The sequence below is a fragment of the Polistes canadensis genome, unplaced genomic scaffold (genome assembly GCF_001313835.1).
Source record: "Polistes canadensis isolate GaletaPanama2010 unplaced genomic scaffold, ASM131383v1 scaffold_3, whole genome shotgun sequence".
Taxonomy (NCBI): domain Eukaryota; kingdom Metazoa; phylum Arthropoda; class Insecta; order Hymenoptera; family Vespidae; genus Polistes; species Polistes canadensis.
Genome location: NW_014569550.1, coordinates 259,712 through 278,326, shown reverse-complemented (window position 1 = coordinate 278,326; position 18,615 = coordinate 259,712). Strand labels below are relative to the sequence as shown.

The 18,615-nt window shown below is 33.5% G+C and overlaps 1 protein-coding gene and 1 non-coding gene across 3 annotated transcripts in view; both read right to left on the bottom strand.

Moving 5' to 3' along the window:
* The window catches only part of LOC106785905 (ecdysone receptor), a 144,264-nt gene extending 132,056 nt beyond the window's left edge, over positions 1-12,208 (bottom strand). Inside the window, exon 1 of one of the 2 annotated variants that reach the window (XM_014746734.1) lies at positions 10,823-12,208. The gene's annotated coding sequence lies outside the window, so the exon portion shown is untranslated. The remainder of the gene's footprint in view (positions 1-10,822) is intronic. The other variant, XM_014746768.1, reaches the window with a different exon arrangement.
* Positions 12,209-17,035: 4,827 nt separating this feature from the next.
* Trnal-cag lies at positions 17,036-17,119 on the bottom strand. Its single transcript has one exon. It is a non-coding gene; the product is annotated as a tRNA-Leu (tRNA).
* Positions 17,120-18,615: the final 1,496 nt, after the last annotated feature.

Below are 18,615 nucleotides of genomic sequence, written 5' to 3'. Positions count from 1 at the left end.
AACTATGTTTTTTTAATTAAAAGAACCCCAAAAAAAGTCACTAATACTACTGTACAATTCAAAAAATGACAGTAGTACTTATTTTTTAATTGCATATGAAATACTAAACAAAAAGTTGAAACAAAGAATTCTTATTTAAATATAAATATTTTCCGACATTATTTATTGACCAATCCAATATACGTATATATATCTCTTCTACAAAAACTTAAAGAAAAGAGAGAGAGTCGGTCACTCGCACTAAAATGTGTACGAACCCCATCATCCTGATCGAAAACTCACACAAAAACACGTCTATCTTTCTCTCTCTCTCTCTATCTCTCTTTCTCTCTGCTTATTTGCGACTGTGGCTGTGTGTATATATATGTGGGCTAAAAATGATACGTTGGCCGAGGTGACGTCATGCAGAGTTACTTCGTCTACCGACAATTGCACTGGCTATGTGCATCGACTGCGCCAACTTTCGACTCGTCTTGTCGATGTCGTTGTCGTCGTTGGTTGTTTCTTCAATCCTGATCGTTCGCTGATTCGTCCAAATTTTGGCGGTTAAATTCGAACGGTCCAATATTCATTCTTCCCGCGTTTATATAGTTTCTCGTTCAAGTGACGCCATTTTGGTATTATTTCCTAATACGTAAATCACATTTTTGTTGCTTTTAATCATTAATAAATGCTCTTTTATTGTTTTCTTTTTTTCTACAGATGTCTACAAAATGGAATCCAGTTGTATTTGAAATATATTGAGTAACTACAAAGTCTGTTCGTTTTCGTCGAGATTATGAGAATAATTGCGGTATGATTGATGGTATTTTATCTAATGAGGAAGTTTTCTTTTTCATCGACAAGAAGGAATGAACTAAGAGGAGGAAGGAAAGAGAAATGACACTGATTGGCGATGGATCCCCCTTGCAACACGACGAAACAGCCGCAAAGGTGAAAACCGACTCGACGACGTGCAATTCTTATTGCGCAAACTGCAACACGCTGGCACTTAACGCAAATGATTTAATAGCGACTTTCTATATCATCGTAAGGAAAGGAATCTCGATTATTCTGTCCTTCCAAAGGGGTCAATTCTAACCTTGCACTAATACCCACGTAAACCAATTTGAATTTGTTTTATTTCGCAGATAGGATGAAAATTAACGTTCACCTAATGGACTAAAAAAAGTATGGAAAAATTAAATCTATTAACAATATTTTCATATTACAAAATACGTAGTACAAAAAAAAGATGAAAAAATTGTAAAATACATTTTCATTTGCTCGTTGAAATCAACAACACGATTATTAAATACCGACTTGGATACATTTTACGAATAATTTTTTTAATAATAACGTCCGGATATCGATAAAATGAAAATGTATATAGGTCCGAATTTAATTGCTTACGTACTTGCAACTCTGCGTTCAATTTGACGATAGAAACTTTGAAAGTGCGACGGTTCGCACGGCAGAGACTTTCTACGTTTCAACGTAATAGAATATCTCGATTACAAACCATTGTCACGTGACCACGATGTATATAGTCTACTTGGCACATCAGAGATAATTCCGTTAACAATAAGATAAAAATTCCTCGGTCTATTATCGACAATAAGAAACTTTTAAGAGGAAATACTTTATATTTATTCTTCGAATATGAAAACAAAAATCCTTTCTTTTCCTTTTTTATTTAATTAAAAAAAAAAAAAAAAAAAAAAAACAAAGAAGAGATAAAACAAAGTTGACGATAATTTCTAAAAAAAAAAATTGACGAAAATTTCTATATCCAAGTAATGTCTTTCATCTCATTGAATCATACTCATATGCACGTATGTATATGTAAGTAAATACGATGTACATAGTACAGTAGCCGTGTTTCAAGAGACCACATTGACTACGGTCTTCCACGCAAACGTGTTAGTGGGTTAATGATATTTAACTCTAGAACGCGTGACGCTGCTCTTACTACGCTTGTAAGATCACACAGTGCGAAGGTGAGACAGCATAGCAAACAGCGAATGGAAAACGTGATCGTAAATACGATATTTCCTTCTTCGGTCATAACCGTAAGCGCCATCTTGAAAAGATTGAAGTTTCATAATCACGTGCATAGATCAACTGTCACGCGATACTAGAAAAATTTGTCATCAAAATTTGCGCGAATTAAATAAGAATAATCTAACGGATAATATCAAATTATTTAAGGAAAAATGTTAAATTATCGTTTCGTGTTTGTTGCAAAGAAAAACAAAACAAAAAATGAAAAAAGAGAAACTTCAATACTGTGGATACGGATAATTCGGAAAAGTGCCAGGAGCGAGGGTTAATTTGCAACAGTTTGTTAACGCAGTGACCCCAGATAGTGTGGGGGGCAATCAGTCAAAAATACCTGGCACCTTACCCGACACTTGCGTAAGTAGCTTGGCGGACAAATAGTTATTGACCTTTATTGCAAGTAGGGTCTCTTGCCAGTGGTGGTCATCTTTCAACAACTTTATAATCTCTAAACTTCTCACAATTATTTTAGATAATTATATATAGTGTTAGTAGTAAAAAGAGAAATGAAATAATCTTGATTTCTTTTTTTTCCATGAAATTTATTGAACATACGGTATTTTTGATTATGGAAACAGGAGATAATTACGATTGAGATTTAAGTGTATTCATCGATCCATGTAAAAGTACGGTTTATGAACATCGCATAGTTTTCCTCGATGGAATTTAATACAGTGGTGTGCAATAACAAATGATTATCTTGATCCGTTCTAACTTTATCTTTAACCAGTGAAATGAAATCTTATTGTTACGATGTATTCAGCAAGATTAATAGTATCATCCTCTTTTATTTAACTTCACTGAAGAATCATTTCATTTCAAAAATGTTATGTATCTTTCTTCGATCACGATGGATAGGTTATATCTTCATCAATAAGAATGTATCTTGAATCTTAACAGGATTTATGAGAAGAGAATCACGCAGTAGGTCAACAAATCTTTTTTAGACTGATTTATTAAATTACCGGATCGTAAGGCTACAAGTATTGGTTAATAAACATAATCTATAAACTGAACAAGAAAATAATCCCAAAAAGTGTAATTGATTTCTAAAATAATCTAACTAAGATAAGAACTTTTTCTAAACTGCCAATAAAATAACGTTTGGCCAATCCAGTATTACAATATACAACACACAAAAAATGTATATCTTAGTTTCTTAGCTTGGTTACCAACACCAACGAACATTATTATAAGAAATTAACGTATAGTTATCGATTAAGCAATTGGACAGTTATAAAACTCACAACCATGGCTGTTTCGTTCGCGTGTGAGCAAGTTCACACGGTTTGAACGAGACTATCTGGACGGTCACCCGAATGCGTTGGTTAACGGTATCTCATGTTAAATGCATCAAATGGGAGAAAGTTTTGTATATGTGTGGGTAACGAATGGTAAATGTATACGTGCGATATACTATTACAGATATGTATATAGAGACACTCTCTGATGGTGTATCCAGTGGTTAAATACCTTCAAGATCGATCAGTGAAGTGCTTGATGAAGGAGAACAAATAATACTTGTTTTCTATTGCTTTATGGCCAACAGTTTGTAGTAGATAAATACTTTATCGACTGGTAAACCGAACAACGACAATCGTTATCAAGTTTAAACACGAATTAAAAAGGAAGATATAAATTGATGATCTACTTTCTCTTGAACATTTAACACCTGCGCTTGGTCAATGTCTTATCTGCAATAATTTTTTCTTGTCTTTTCAAGAGACGATAAACGAGAAAGAGAAAGAGAGAGAGAGAGAGAGAGGGAGACATCGTTTGAATCGTTTTGTTCAGTTTTTAATTGGACACATCTTATTTCAAATATGAGTACACACTTACCTAATAATCAAGATAGAAAGTACAGTTAGTAGACGGGTTAACTACTCTCTACAATCGTCTAGATTTTAACATATATCATAATCTTGATCAAAGATCACAACAAACGTAGACTTTTTAACGCGATACGATATACCTCGGTACGAAAGTGTCATGTTAAATAGCTTTCGAGCGATTTTACAATTTCAAAATGGTGGATTAGGTACGTACCGACAATACTTTCTTTAAAGTTATGTTATAGTTCAACAAAGATAATGGAAAGAGATAAAAAAAAAAAGAAAAAAAAATGGAAAGGAATAACAGAAAGATAGAAAATAGTACGAGAATAGTAACGTGGCATCGAAAAGATGCCACGCGTTATTTCGGAATTCTATCTCGGTTTAAATTTCAATTCAATAGTAAAAAAGGAGCTGATGTTCGAAAGAAAAATAAAAGAAATGGTTAAGGGGAAAGAATAAAAATACTCGTCGAAACACATTTGCTCGAGATCCTAATCTAACTTCCTCTTTTTCATTCTCCTTCTTATCTATGCGACTTTGTGCCGTCTAGGAAACGTGGTATAGTAAGAGGAATAGAATATGAGTAAGAAGAAGAATAAGGAGAAGGAGGAGGAGGAGGAGGAGGAAAAGGAAAAAGAAGGGGCTGAGGACAACACGGGGACCAAAGTTAAAATACGTTTTAATAACACGACCTCGAGTTACTAATCGCTCGGAAAACATTAGATCAGTAAGATGCACCAGACGATGCATGACGTGATTACGTCAGCGTTTGGATAAGAGAAGGAGAGCAGGAGGATGACGGAAACGGGGGAGAGAAGGAGAAGGCGGAGGGAAAACATGGAACGGGGAATAGGAACGTGGCCCAATTTCGTCCGGTGTTTTAGACGACGGAATTTCTAATAAATACCTCTACGCTTTTATTCAATCTAATGTAAGCCAATGAAATACTGATAGAAATGTAAACAAGAAAAGAAAGAGAGAAAGAAAAAGGATAATAATTAAGCCATTCATTCATTCGCGTTGAATAAAAATACAAAATATATTCTTTCTCGTGAAACATTTTTCCGAAAGATTTTTAAATATAAGCAGCTTATTAACTTTTAGCTAAGCCCGCTTTTTTTTCATATAATACGACTTAACGATGAAATTTTTGTTTGAATATTGAATACGACGAAATAATCATGAATTTAAATTAAAATGATATTGAACGTGTTTTACGTGTTTGCTTTGTGTATCATATTAAACCGAAAAAATAAATATAATAATAATGAAAGCACGCACATTTACCTTTTACGAATATAAAACAAATGAGAGAAAGAATGAAGAAAATATAACCATTAAATCGGTTGTAACAATATCGTGAACAATAATGCTCTCTTCTAAACGATTTAAAACGATCGATCGAATCATCCAAAACTATGCATGAAATCTGTTTTCATTGAAAATAGCAAGCTTTTATTAATCGTTTTTCAGAACGATTAATTGATATTATTGTTTCTCGTAATTATGCTGCCGATAAATAAAAAAAATTAATACCTGGTATAATTGTTGTACGGTGAATTGATTTTTTTATTATTTGGTAAAAAATCAACGAACGAATGAACAGAAAATTAAAGGCTAAAAAAATAAATAAATGTGTATCACTGTGATAAGATAAGAAGAGAGAAATGTTTGTTATCAAAAAATTGATATTGTCTGAAAAATTGTTTGATTATATTTTTTATATTTTCTCTCATTATTTTCCAGGATTAATCGGCCCAACAATTTTTTTAATGGATCAAGAAATTTGTTTAATAATTAATATGGATCTTTCTTAGAAAAACTTTAAACTTTTTCTTTTCGAAACTTTTTAAGTTAAAATAAACTTACTATTACTGGCACACACAAAATTTACTCTCACTAGAAAAAGAAAAGGATAATTAATTTATTTAAATCAACGCGTCATAATGTTGATCCATCTCGTTGTAAGAATGCTGATTTGAATAATTACTAACGCTTCCATCTTCTTCATAATTTCGTACATACAACCACAATTCAAACATAGAATTCTATATTTAAGAAAAATAAAAAAGTACTGAAGATAAGAATAAAAGAAAAGATAAAACGTAATTCGGATTTAAGAATGGGATGTTCCGATTATCCCGGAAGAAGTAAAAATTTAGGAACGATCTCGATGTAAAAATAACAAGTTGAAGAGGATAAAGTGGAAATCGTTTATATCAGGTCGGTCGATAAAACAGGATGAATATAACGTGCGACGCATCGGGCCGCAACTTTAAAACTTTGAAATCTCTCGGAGGCAGGTTATTGATTCGACGGAACGAGAAGGCGAAAAATGCTATGAAGTTGCAGTCTACCTAACAAGGGGAGGACCATTTAAGAGAACTACGTATCAGTTATTTTTTTTTTTTCAAACTTTCCACGCACACTTGTAATACTCCGTGAGAATAGACATTATACATTTTTCAAAAAATACAGATCTCAACTGTTTACGAAAAAATTGTGGCGGGGTGAGGGGGTAGAAATTTCTCTCAAACAAAATTCTCATATACACTTATTTTTTTTTTCTTCGATAGCGTAATAGGTTAGGATGCAGTATCGTGTCCCTAATGTCCCGTCCGGGGATTCCCCGATCATTCTACAAAATACCCGACCGCAAATAACGCAATAAATGAATATAAGAATTTTGTTAGCGAAATATCTACCCCCAATTTTTAGTTCGCAAACGATTGGAGATCTGTATTTTTAAAAAAAGTATTGTAGAATATATTTTATATATTCTCATGGACACTTTGCAAGTGTGCAAAGTTTGAAAAAAAAAAAGAAATCTGAGATGAGCCTCTCGTAAATGGTCCTGCCCTTGTAAGATATGGCCGGGTCAACGGGTCATCGTTTCTTTCCAACAGCATTATTCATCCTTTTCTTTTTTCTCTTCTTCTTCTTCTTTGACACAACCTTCGACTTATTTATTTTTTTTTACTTTTAAACAAAATCTTTTTTTTCTTTACTCACTCTAATACAGTATCGTATATCAATATACAATAAAACATTTCGAGAATTTATAAATTTTTGTAATTCTTATGAATACGTTCCATGTAGTATCCATCTACTTCATTTTCTTTTCTCTTTTTACGTATATATATATAGTACATATATAACTATTCTACCGGTCGTTGCTATCTTTTACTGCAATATATCGGAAAAAGGGGGAAGCAGTTTGCTTTTTCTAGTTTCTAGATAAACACGGATAATGCATGGATATGGCTTCTTTGGTATCTATTCTCTATTATTTTATTTTTTTTTTCTTCTTCATCCTCGAAAGAATAGTGACAAAAATGATCTTACAGTGAATTCATCTTGATTAAACGCAAAAGATTAGATTTAAGTTTCATCAATAATATATTACCTGTACAAACATTTTTGCGGTTTGCATATTTGTAGAAAATTTCAAGACAAATGATTAAGTTTTTACTTTTATTTAAAAAGAAAATAAATAAATAAATAAAGGCTTTTTCGAAGCTCAAAACTTTTGAATACACCCACGTATTTTTTTTAAATATACAAGAATCGCACACTCATAATAAGTGTGGGTGTACTATTATACGAAAATTCCTTCATTTGAACAATTATGTCTTTCTATTAATTCGAATAATTGAGATTTTTACTGCACATATATTTGCTTATGCTAGATAGACAATCGAGTTTTTATATTGGCGAGTCTTATTGTTGCAAAAGCGATAAGGTTGAGAGGCACTGTTCGAAAAACAAATCTTTACCTTAGATAATGCGAGAAATTATGCCAAAAGAGATCGACAATTTGATATCGACATGATAATATTCGTTAATTTTCATCGTTTACTTTACCATATGCGTATGAGTATTCATGCACGCGTACTTATTTATTATACTTATTACAGCGAGTATCGAAATAAAAAATTATTTTTCGCGTTCAAATATAAGAAATATTAATATATAAAATAATACACAAACTCGTATACGAATGAAATGAAATCTCAATATTACACTGAACGCGGTAGATTCAATCGTTAAAAATAAATTAAAAGTAAGCAATTTGTTTCTTGTGCGTGTGTGTTTTTTTTTATCGCTTCTATGTTGATATACTCATTACATTTTTCTCGATTATTTGCGCGTTATTTATCATCCCATATTTTTTATATATACATTAAGAAATAATCGTGGGTGAATTGAAAAGTATTGAGGCTAATGTAAAAGCAATTTTTTTGGTTTGGTTTTTCGGTCAAACTCTCGTCTTAACATTTTAACGTAATAGTTTCAAAATATTTAGAAAAGAATAGGATCAAGACATTTTTTAATTCATCATCGTATATTTATTATGTGTATCGATCGAGTCGTAAGTAAATTAACAATGATTACAAATTAAAAAATTAAGAAGAAGAAAAAATATTGCGAAATCATAAAGATCTTTTCGTTATCTTACATTAGATACGTCCTCACGGTTCGACGACACTGTTATAAGCCGCAAATGTGCAACCGAGATAATGCACGCTCTCTTATCACTCTAGAAGAGTTCGCATTCGCTTATCGAACACTATCAATCCGAGTTTCGGATAATATCAAGAAGACGATGGGACTTCTTTCATCTTCTGTCTGTCTCTCTCTCTCTCTTTCTCTTTCTCTCTCTTTCCTTTTTTTATTTTGTTTATCATTCTTCTCGCTATCTAAGAATGTCTACATACATTTCTTTTTTATTAACATTACATAAGAAAAAAATATGTCAACGATAGGCTATTCGAGAAGATTCAAGAGGAATACTCCACTTCATTATTTTTATTTAAAATTTGTTTGTTTTGTTTATTAACGTTTGTTCGAATAATAAAACAGTACCGTGTTTTAAATAATTTATTTGTCATTTTGAGAATTTTGTAATTTTTGCATAAGTTTGGTGAAACCTAATGAAAAATCAAATACTTCTAATGCATCCTTTTTTTTTTTTTTTTTATATATATAAAATGAAGACAACGATAATTAAGAATACGGATGAACATGTTTTCATAAGTTCCTTTTCTCGAGCAAGAAAGAGAAAACCAGACGAGAACTCTCTCTGGACTTATGTTTTCCTTGGTATCAGGAGAACAGGAGGAATTAGTATGGTATATATTGTAGAACACAAGACACTTAGCGAAATAGGACAAACTGCTGAGTCAAGATAAAGGTAATAGCTTATTTTTCTTAATTCGCGAACTATATGCACATAATTCTTTTTTTTAGTGACATAAAATGAAGTATAAATATGTATTATACTGTTTCTAAGTTTTTATTTTTAAATATACACTTGGTTTGTGGGGGTTTAAAGGTATTGAAGGGTTGAATCTTGATTATTTCAAAACTAAAAGTTTCTTTTTCATTAAAGTTTCAAACTTTCCAGCCTGCTCTCGTATTTTATTAGAAAAAATAATTACAAATAATTATTAATAATTTTAATTATAAATAAATATAATTGAATATCAAACAATTTTAATATTCATAGCTTTCAATTATAAATTTATCGCTATAATTATTGACTTCTACAATAAAATTAAATACAAAAAATAATTGATTAAATATTTAAATTTAAATTATGTAATCAACATTATATCTATATCCTTCAAAGAGAGAAAGATTTAAATAAAAGGAGAGAGAGAAACAGAGAAGAAAAATGACAATGACCTTTTTACCGCGTGCCTAATCATTTTAAAAGCAAGTAAATATCGATAACACTTTTTTTTATCAATGCTTTTCCCACTTTATTTGCTTCTTTACTTTCACTTGAGGATCTCTCGATTTTGATTGATTTCATTTCGACATATTATATATTCCGAAAATTTCCTTTCAAACCTATTCCAAGCTTATCATTCGTTATTACTTTTTTCGGCTATTAATGAACATCGCACGCGATTGGATAAGAAGTTCACGTGAAACAAAATGGAAAATATGTAAATATTTCCTTATATATATATATAAAAATACGCTTTTCTAATCTACATATAATATAATCTTTTACTTTTATTTAGCAAAAATCAAAGTAATATTTACATACACTTGAAATAGATCACGATCAAGGTTAAGTAAAAAAAAATCGAGGACAAGAAAGTTTCTTTTAAGTGAAAGTCTTTTAATACTGAAAATATACTCTATACACACATATATATGTTGTATAAAATTAATTTTATTTAATTATGGAAAGTTAACTCAAAGCCATCTTATTTTGCATTAAATCATTTTATTCGTGGAAGAAAACTTCTATCGTATTAGAAATTTATCTAACTATAAGGTCAAATTTATAGACCGCAGCAATACCTCTTGACGAAGGACCTTCAAAAAGGGTTCAAAGTCAGTAGCACACATTACTTACATACATAGTATACACAAGTATCTTCCAAGTATATTACTGTAAATATATGTATATATACATATGTGTGTGTGCGTATGTGTATGCACCTACAAAAGGTAAAAGAGAAAGAGAGAGAGAGAGAGAGAGTCGAGTAAGTCTCTGGAACACGAGACGACGCGCCAATGGGCGGTCCGCGTGGTGCCGAATGGACCTTCGTCGGCAAATGAACGACCCCCTTCCCTTCCCACCCTTCTTTACCCTTTCGAGCACCTTACACTTTCTCTCTCTCTCTCTCTCTCTCTCTCTCTTTCTCAGCTTGCACGCATTCGCAAACCTACCTCACCACTCTCGTTAGCACGTAAACACGAATGACATTCTTACCAAAAAAAAAGAAAAAAAAACAAAGAAAATAAGAATAAACGAATATGGTGAAAAGAATTAGAGATACAAAAAAACACAAGGACACAGAGATAGAAAATTAATAAAATATAATGAAAGATGTGAACAAATAATCGTGGTATTGCTGCGTGTGTAACAATTAGAAAATAGATAGGAAATGTCAATGATATTAAATATAAATATAGATTTTACTCACATAACGACGTATCCAGAGTGAAATCTCGACAGCCCGCGAGATCAACACTGTCCGTAATTTAAAGAAGAAATAAGATGATTGGCTGTCGTCCACCCGTGTCGTTCTCCTTCCGCTCCCTGTGATTGGTTAACACTTGACACTGTACAAAACACGTGTAAACACACGGCACTATTATTATTATAATTATTAGTATTCTTCTTTTATCCTCTTCTTCTATTTCTTCTCCACGAGCTACTCCTGTTTTTTGAATTTGTATTTCTTATGCGCACACATCCAAGAAGAGACGAACGTTGATTAATGAAGAAGCCCCGCATTAACCGTGTAGTTGAAATAATCAAACTATGCGAGAGAAAAAAACAACGCGATTACTATCCCCCCCTTTCTATCTCTTTTTTTTTTTATTAAATGTAATTTTGTCGTTAATATTAATTATTATTTTTTAACGAAAACACGCCGATTCCGAATCTCGTAGTCTTCTTTTCTTGCTTTCTCTCTCTCTCTCTCTCTTTCTGTCAGCTTCCTTCTCTTCTATCTTAACGACGTTGTGTGTACTTGTCTTGTCACACCGACCGTGCCGTTATCTCTCTCTCTCTCTCTCTCTCTCTCCCTCTCTCTCTCTCTCTCTCTTTTCTCGCAGCGCGCGCCCGACGTCAACGACGACGATGACGGTGACAACAACAACAACGACGACGACGGCGACGACGATTACACGACGAAGACACCGCGGGAGAGGGTTCTCTCTTTAGCCTCTCTCGTTCATCTGAACGACACCGACAACTACGACGATGACGAGGAGTAGTAGTAGGACGACGACGACGACGACGACGACGACGACGCGATGACAAGAAAGAGAGGGACAGCACGCGTACACGATTTGAGTCTCTCACGGGACGTCGATTTTGAAGGAGGGAACTTTGAAGAAAACTAACACGCCTCTTCTTTCTTTTCCAACCCTAATTGGGTACGTGCTAACGTGCTTGTGTGCTTGCGTTACGGAGCAATGAAAACTTCACGAAAATATATTGATAATATTGTATATTATGTATATTTTGCGTAAATCTGTATCTGTGTACGTGTTCTGTGTATACTCTAAATATATATATGGATATACTGTGTGTGTTTGTTTACCACCAGTGCGCGTCTTCTATGTACACAAAACATAGGCTCACGTAGTATATATATATATATACATATATATATATATGTATGTATATTTATTGTATTATATATGCCGTATGTATTTTCACGTTTATATATATATATATGTATATGTACCACTGATTGTGTGAGAGAGACGTGTGTCCGGCGTTCCGTGTGTATTATGTGTTACGCACGTTAGAAGACTCCGCTCACCGCTGAGAGTGCAAGCGCGCGACTGCGGCGGCGCTTGACGCGACTCGTGCGCCGGCCGCGTGTTTACCGATTCGGCCGCCGGCCTCGACGGTGGCGCCACCGGTGCCTCCTTCGAACGACGTGAGACCAGCCACTGACCCTGTCTCTTTCACCCGCCTCTCGACGCATGAAATTTCGATGCCATCGTCGTCCTACTCCCCTTCCTCCTCACTCTTTCGCGCATTTTATCATCCTCTCTCTCTCTCTCTCTCTCTCTCTCTTCTTTGCAAAACCAACGAGCTCACTTCGCGACCGAGAACGCCCCACCTCTTACTCTCTCTCTCTACACTCTCACTATCTCTATCTCCTTCTCCTTTTCTTATTCTTTCTCTTTCTCTTTCTTTTGCTTTATATTTTTCTTTATTTCTTTCTTTCTAACGACGAATCGCTCGATCTACTCACGTTTTTTTTTATGCCACGTACTCAAATGACTTTGACGATCAACAATTATTATGGAACGCGAATCTGTATTCTCTGTGTATTACAGCACATACTAGAATTATTATCGTTAATTAAGTTTGTAAAAACATCTCGATCGATTAAAATTAATCGTTACATTTGAGTAGGTTTTAAAAAAAAGAATACTATACCAAATCATTTCGTGACTTTGAACAATTATAGAACGCAAATTCGTATTATTTCTAATTAAATACGTTTACATAGAAAAATGTAATAACCTCTTTTATATGTCGATCAATAAATTTGTTGGTTAAGAAAATGATATCGCGAGTAAATTTCACGATCAATGATTATTTACATAGAAGTTAATATTTTTTTACGATCTACCATACGCTTGACTATTAATTTATATCGAGATTAAACAAATCTCGATCGATAAGAATAAATTATTCGAGATATATAATAAATATTTGATTTTTAAATGAAAAATAAGTAGCATACCGTTATTACTATAAAACGCAAATAATCTCTAGCTGATTCGTTGGAAACTTAAACGGAGATTATGAAAGGAACGATCGGATACAAATAGCAAGGCTAAAATTGTGCCTTCCTGCATTTTTAAAGGGTCCGTGTGTTTACGGATGCGCGCACGCTGTTACCGCGCATGCGCGTTTTAAACTTCCAAACTCGTGAAGCTGTCGAAGACTCTAAATCGAACGTACACGTTGAGATAGCATTTAGCATTAGTTTCCACGCGACGAATATAAATTTTTCTACAAATATCTACCAATCGATATAAAATACGATACGGTAATACAGTACATTCTAAATTGGAAGTTGTCGATTATCGAAATTTTCAAATTGGACGAATTTTATTGGTCGTATATTTACATTTCTCACTTTTTTCAGCTATTTAAAACAATTCATAATACTACTCCAATAATTTTTCTTACGTTTCATATTCATAATTTCAAATTTATTTTATTATATCTGACTAGACAGTTATGTTCTATGTAATTACATTGAGGTTAAAAATATCGAATGTTTCTATGATTTTTATGAATTATACGACACATATTAATTTATCCTTTCCCATTGGTACAACACAACATGTAAGTAATGTATCAATGTTCACACTCGAGGTTGTACGTATGTATCTTAATATATACATTTATTGATACACTTATACATAATTCATATCGTAATTAATGTAGCAATATATTCTGATAAATAATCATCGAATATTTCAATGCTTACAAATAGTGGTAAGCACGGAGCTTTAAGAAAAATAAAATTAATGACATATATTAATCGTTTCTATTTAATATTAATTGTAAGATCGAAATTAAATCAATAAAAACAAAAAATTTACAAGATTCGACATTAACTCTTTTACCGATTGTGAAAATTGGAGAAATCAATACATAAATAAATTTGAATACATATGGAAGACATAATAGGTGTATTCATACTACGAAGAATGATCGAAGGTGATTGGTCGTGCGTAATGAATTTGGTCCAATCGGAATGAGGCCTCGAGTAAGGGAGATAGAATGATAGAGATAGAAAGAGAAAGATATGGTAGGAGAAAGAGGAAGAGAAAATAAAAAGAGATAGAGTAGAACTCCGTCGCAGGTGAAAGAATGGAGGGAATATAGAAAGAGGTGAGAAACTGTAGAAGGCTGCCTGCATTCTGCCTGTAATCTGTGGTAGGAGGCATGTAGGACGAACGGATGGAGAACACCAGCGTGATTTGCCGTGAGCTTTGGCGAGGCGAGACGAGACGAGAGTGAAAAAGAAAGAGTAAATGAGAGAAAGAGAGAAAGAGTGAGGAAGATGGGGGACGACAGCTAAAGCGAGAGAGAGAGAGAGAGAGAGAAAGAGAAAGAGTATACCAGCAACGTGAAGCAGAAAGAAAAGAGAGTAAAGAGGAAGGAAAGATGACGAGAGAAAGAGAGAAGAAAGAGTATACGAGCAACGTTAAGCAAAAAGAAAAAAGAGTGAAGAGTGAAGGAAAGAAGAAGTGAGATAGACGGACAGAGAGAAAGAGAGATAGAGTTAGAATAAAAAGAGAGATAGAAGAGCGGACCAGAAGAGAAAAAGAAAGAAAGAGAGAGAGAGAGAGAGAGAGATAGAAACCGGACGGAGACCAGCGAACGCGAGTCTTGCACACGGGCAAAAAACAAAAGTGCATCTCTCGGCAAGATGGCCGTCGGTTCTCAACGACTCTCAAGGTTACTTAGAGAGCAGCATAGGGGAGAGAACAGAGCGCGGCACTGCGTTGCGTATGAACTGGCGTATGTGTGCCAGCTAGCAGCCTTTAAACTTTCATGTAGGCCTCGTTATTTATTTTGATAAATCTTCGCGCCACGCTCGCGTTCGTCTGTGACGGACGAGTTGCGCGCACGAGCTCGAGCGAAAACGTGGAACGAAGCGTGTGTGCGAACTCTCCAACGCATTCGGCCAATTTCGGAGACGTTTCGTGGAAGATGTTCCTGTCCGAAGAAGATGAGAAGAGACGAATTTGCTGCGGGGCATCGTTATACATATACTTACATGTATGTGTACACACACGTATTTACCATTGCTCATAGATTGGATCGATGACATCGATTGTACAAAAGTAATATATATATATGTATATGTATATACATACGTAGATATATTATATTTAAGATTCTTTTATTCTAAAAATAATCAAATAAACAATTATAGCAAATCATCGTTGCTAAATATGTTGTGAAAGATCCGTTTGCCATTTTGGAACCTTACCAAGGTCTCTAAAAATTAGAAATCTTTCTCCTCTCTTTCTCCTTTTTGCAAAGTTAGTTCGCGGCACGTGCGAACAAAAGATATCCGCGCGCAGTTTACAAATGTCTTGTTAAAATCTCGTTATATAAATAGTATATATGCTTGATGCACGACTCTTCGTAAATGTCAAGCATTTATGGCTCGAAGAGAAAGAGAGAGAAAAGGAGAGAAAAAGAGAGAGAGAGAAAGAGAACTGGAAGGTGTAAATCTCCTTATCTAAATGAAATCCTCCAAACAATATTCTTTCTTTCTTTCTTTCTTTCCATTTTGTTTCTCTCCTTTTATTTTTTTCTTTCCTTCTCACTCTCTTTCTCTCCGTTTACTTAGAATCTCGTTTCGATAAAATATAATGCTTCTCGAATGTCGGAAAGAGAGTTTTAAACCTGGTATACCTCTCTCTTTTCCTTCTTCTTCTTCTTCTTCTTCTTCTAATTCCAAGTTCTTCTATCTCATGCATATTCATAAGCCTTTTTAAAAAACAAACACACGCATTTACACGAACGCACACGTATAAAAGATTTTCGCGAACGGCTAGGATATGCCGTTCGAGTTTGATTTTTCTCCGTTTGCGTTGTGGGTTCGCAATATACGTATACGTTTAAGTTGCATCTATCTTTTGGCCTTATGTTACCCCTATTCTCGTCTACGTTCTAACCAAGGTTATCTCCACCTCCTCCTCACCCCTCCTTCTACCACCTCCTTCTTCTTCTTCTTCTTCTCTTCTTCTGCTTCTTCTTCTTCTACTTCTTCTTCTCCGCCTCATCCTTCGGCTTCCCATGCAGAAAAGTACAGTCCACCGAGAAATAACGCAGGAATGTGCAAGAATGAAATGCGTGTGCGTTCATGAACGCCTCCTTCTCTTCGCGTATCCCTCGATAACATTCCTTTTTTTTTTTCCTTATTTTTTCTTGTTTTTTTTTTTTTTTTTTTTTTTTTTTTTTTTNTATTTTTTTTTTTTTTAACCAACTTCTTTCCTCTTCCCTCAACTGTGTAATTTTATAACGTTACGTCTATCGTAAGATGATGAATCGTTACTGTTTAATATGAATCTGCTTTGGAACTATTTACTGTTCACCATTGATTATGCTATTCATATACAATTAATACCATCGATTAAATTTATAAATGTAAGTTTAATATAATGAGATTGTTTCTTTTTAATTACACGTAAATTGATTTAAATATACGAATAAGGGAAACATTCATTTGCATATTAGTCGCAAGTTCGGGCCTAGCTATTTGTGGGATCACATTTTTAATCTATTCTATTTAAAAACGATATTGAAAAATTAGTCTAGTATTTTTGTTAAATAAAAAAAAAGCAAAGTGTATTTGATTAAATAAATGTTGCTTATTAACTAATAAAAATAGAATCCTATATACAAATTATTATGAATGGTTTACCGTTCCTTTCGTATTAATTAAAATGAACAACATTCGTTGTTACATTTCTTGGATCTAATATAATCTTGTTAGTTTCTGTGAAACGGAGATATAAAAATTCAAGATGTACCTTTCACCTATTCGATATCGGACGAATGGTCGATTTAAAGAAGAGTTTAAAAATAAATTGACCAAAAATTTATTGATAGAAAAGAAAAAAATATATCCTGTCAGAAGTGGGACTCGAACCCACGCCCACATAAGTGGACTGCGACCTGAACGCAGCGCCTTAGACCGCTCGGCCATCCTGACATGAGCTGGCGAGATTTGTTTAATACTCAAGAGAGCAAAGACATATTGTTGCTCGTTTCTGAAAATAAAATTTAAACAATGCGTAAAATTCGCGTTTTTTTCTGCTGAGAATAATGCAAGTGCATAACAACAATGTAAAACAATGTAAAAACAAGAACTTTCCACAACTCACAAAGAGGAAATATATGAGTGGCTCGGATGAAAACATTTATGGCAAAAATATCAGTAAGATATTAAAAAATCTATACAAGTATATTGATAAGAAAGCTATGCAGGAAACACTTCTCAACGAAAAGTCGCCAAAAAAAAAAAAGTAGCCTAAACCGTGCTAAATCAGCCACGAGGGAAGCATGAACTTGATACAGGAAAACAAGGAAAATATGAAGGCAGAGTTCATCACGCCAAGAAAAATGGCTAAACAATAAGCAAGCGTGGATTAGGGAAAACATTACTACCTACAAGCGTTACGATTCAATCTCCAGTAAAATAGGAAAATGGAGGATTCTGGAGGAAATGTCGCTAGGGGGCACTGACACACTACCCCCACCGAAAAGGCCCAGCAGCCCAAATAGCTAAGCATCCAATAAGAGGACACTGACATCTAATGTGAAAAAACAAAACGCCAAACCCCCTCCTATATATATTTGAAAAGTGTTGAAATCGAATTACTATTAAAAATTTTAAGCGACAACAAATTCGACAAAAATATTTGTGGATCAAGTACAATGGAAAAGCAGCAAGAACCAAAGAAGCCCTAATTAATCTATATGTCGCCAACAAGGAAGCTCAGGCGCAGATAAAAAAAATCTACTGTTAAACAAGAATATATTTCATTTTACAAAGATATTTTTTCAAAGGAAAACAAAAAGAAACATGTGCTCGACCGATTGTTCTTAACTTTAATAATTTCACGAAAGAGAATGTACTCGCGTACTATTGAAAAACTGGTCTGCATCGCTAAATTTATCTCTGAGCTAGGCGAAAATAACTACCGGTGCCGAACGAACGAACTCAAACGACTGACTGATTCTCAAAGAAACGAGCGTTGCACTATGTTGAAACATTATCTTACAATTACCGATAACGCAAGTTATCATATTAGCAATAACCGGAATAATTTCGTTATCGATTTTATTATTATATTTAAATATAAATTGTGAATAAATTATATACATTTGAAATTTAATTATATTATTTATTCTTTTAAATCGATGTATTATTAATAAATATACTTGTTATTACAACCACAACGATATTTCTTATCGATATTATTACTGTGGCTGGATAAAACAGTCTGATATGTAACAGAAGAAACTTTCATTTGATTTTCTAAGTTTTTATTGAACTATGCTTGTACTTTATTGGAAATTACATTTTATGAAGACGATAAGAAATATTGTAAAAATATATCGTAAAATTTCTGATACTTTAATAAAAACTATAGGTAGTATCAAAAGTATAACATTTGAAAAAAAAAATACCACACATCAGGTTCT